The sequence below is a fragment of the Lactuca serriola genome, chromosome 3 (assembly GCF_051521515.1).
Source record: "Lactuca serriola cultivar US96UC23 chromosome 3, Lser_US96UC23_V15, whole genome shotgun sequence".
Taxonomy (NCBI): Eukaryota; Viridiplantae; Streptophyta; class Magnoliopsida; order Asterales; family Asteraceae; genus Lactuca; species Lactuca serriola.
The window spans coordinates 288,246,488-288,249,347 of NC_136410.1; the positions used below are offsets into that span (position 1 = coordinate 288,246,488).

The 2,860-nt window shown below is 43.9% G+C and overlaps 1 non-coding gene across 1 annotated transcript; it reads right to left on the bottom strand.

Annotated features, from left to right (window-relative positions):
• Positions 1–234: 234 nt before the first annotated feature.
• Positions 235–341, bottom strand: LOC145096653 (small nucleolar RNA R71). The gene has a single exon (XR_013704025.1). It is a non-coding gene; the product is annotated as a small nucleolar RNA R71 (small nucleolar RNA).
• Positions 342–2,860: the final 2,519 nt, after the last annotated feature.

The following is a 2,860-nucleotide window of genomic DNA, read 5'->3' on the forward strand; positions in this document are numbered from 1 at the left end:
TATGGAAAAGACCATGAAGATGCCTACAAACATTTGGATGAAGTCAATGATGTAGCTGATTACTTCAATGTTCCAAATGTGACCCGCGAGACTCAGCTACTTCGTATGCTTCTGGTGACATTCAAAGGTGCTGCAAAAGACTGGCTCAAGTCACTTCCTCCCGGATCAGTCACCACTTGGGCCAAGATGAAAGAAGAATTCATTGATCACTTTTGCCCACCTTCCAAGATAGCCAAGTTGAAGAAGGCCATTGCTAACTTTGAACAACAAGCTGGAGAGTCGCTATATGAAGCATGGGAGAGGTACAAGAGCTTACTAAGAAACTGCCCACACCATGACCTAAACAGCTAGCAAGAAGTATCCATCTTCTATGATGGAGTCAATGTCACAACCAGGCAGTTACTAGACTCGCAAGGCCCGCTCACAAAGAATCCACCCCCGATGATAAAAGAATTGATTGAAGAATTCTCTAAACACTCTAGAGAATACCACAACCCTAGGCATGATGTCACTAGGGGAGCCGCTTATGCAGCTACTGAAGACTTATCCGCAGTCATGGCTATGCTAAAAACCATGGATAGGAGGATGGATAAGATGGATCAAACAATCCATGCTATTCGGGTGGGTTGTGAAAACTACAATGGGCCTCACCTCACTAGAGACTGTGATTTAGATGAGAATGGCAACAAGAAGGCGCAAGTGTGTTACTCAAGTGGAGACCGATATGATGAAGACTGGCGCAAACAAAAGAAAGATTGTCTCCCTTATGAAGAGTACAAGAAAGCCAAGGAGGAAAGGTTTAGGCAAAAAGGGAGAGGGTTCTACCAAAAGGAGGAGCCGGTGCAAGAAAGGAAGCCAAGCTTGGAAGAAATGCTCACCAAATTTGTAGCTGCTTCAGAAAAAAGACATAATGACCATGATGCTACAATTCAAGAAACAAGGACCATGATTAGGAACCAGCAAGCATCTATCCACAATATAGAGACGCAGATTGGGCAACTTGCTCAACAAATCAACCAAAGGTCACCGGGCGAACTTCCTAGCCAAACTGAAAATAACCCACGAGGCGCGCACATAAACATAGTCACAACAAGAAGTGGGAAGATAATCACTCCCCTGGAACCTATTCAGACTGATTCATCCAATAAATCACAGAAGGAGGAGGCAGAAAAGCAAGCAGAAAACCAAGAAATGCACTCTGACAGCCCTACTCGCCGAGTACCACGTATGGACTCGGCGAGTACATCACAAAATCACACCTCACAGATTCCTGAAAAACTCTACCAGCCTCCCATGCCATATCCAGCCCGAGCTAAGAAGGAGAAGCAGGAAGAGGAGTATCAGAAGTTTCTAGATCATATCAAGACTCTTCAAATCAACATACCCTTCATTGAAGCCGTCATGCAAATGCCCAAGTATGCAAAGTTCCTTAAGGAACTTCTCACTAATAGAAGCAAGATGGAAGAAGTGAAGAAGGTAGTACTCAATGAAAACTGCTCAGCTGCTATGCTAAATAAGCTACCAAAGAAGAAAGGTGATCCAGGGAGTTTAACTTTACCTTGCCAATTTGGCAACTTGACCAGCATTCATGCCTTAGCCGATTTTGGGAGCAAGTGTGAATCTAATGCCATATTCATTCTTTAAGAAGCTGGATCTCCCGGAACCAAGGCCAATTCGCATGGCAATACACTTGGCAAACAAGACGGTTACCTTCCCAAGAGGCATATGTGAAGACATACTAGTCAAGGTGGACAAGTTCGTCTTTCCCGCTGATTTTATCATTCTAGACATGGAGGCGGATCCACAAGTGCCAATCATCCTTGGAAGACCCTTCCTCAACACGACAAGTGCTATAGTAGACATGAGGGACTCAAAGCTCACCTTGCGGGTAGGAGAAGATTCAGTCACATTTGGGGTGGACCAAGCCATGAAGTATTCAAAGAACAGTGACGACACGACATTCTCAATCGATATGTTAGACGAATTATTGGAGGAATACATAACTGAAGATTCCATCAAGACCACAACTGAGGATGGAGAATTTGATCTAGAAAAAGACTTGATGGAAATTGAAAGACTGTTGGAAGAAGCCGACTATGAAGAATTGGTAAAACAAACTAACAGTTCTACTCGCCGAGTAGAATCGAGCTACTCGCCGAGTTCCTCTGAAGAAAAAGCATAAGTCGTAAATACAACCACTAACTCACCGAGTACCCTACCTGCACTCGGCGAGTCCAGTAGTCAGAACCAAAAATCAGAGCTTAAAACTTTACCAGATCATTTGGAGTATGCTTTTCTCGAAGAAGGCAACCAAAAGCCAATAATTATAGCCTCTGACCTGACCAATTCTGAAAAAGAAGAGCTCGTGCAAGTGTTGAAGAAGCGGAAACGGGCCATAGCATGGAGCATCACCGACATCAAGGGAATCAGCCCATCTTATTGCTCCCACAAGATCAATCTGGAAGAAGGAGCAAAGCCGGTTGTACAACACCAAAGAAGGTTAAACCCGAATATGCAAGAAGTAGTCAAGAAGGAAGTGGTCAAACTCTTAGATGCAGGAATTATATATTCCATTTCTGACAGTCCATGGGTGAGTCCGGTCCAAGTGGTGCCCAAGAAAGGAGGGATGCCGGTCATAACCAACGAAAAGAACAAACTAATTCCGACACGAACGGTAACCGGTTGGAGAGTGTGCATCGATTATCGAAAGCTAAACGATGCCACTCGCAAAGACCATTTTCCCTTACCTTTTATTGATCAAATGTTAGAAAGACTATCGGGCCATAGCTATTATTGCTTTCTAGATGGATTTTCGGGTTATTTTCAAATACCCATAGACCTAATGGACCAAGAAAAGACC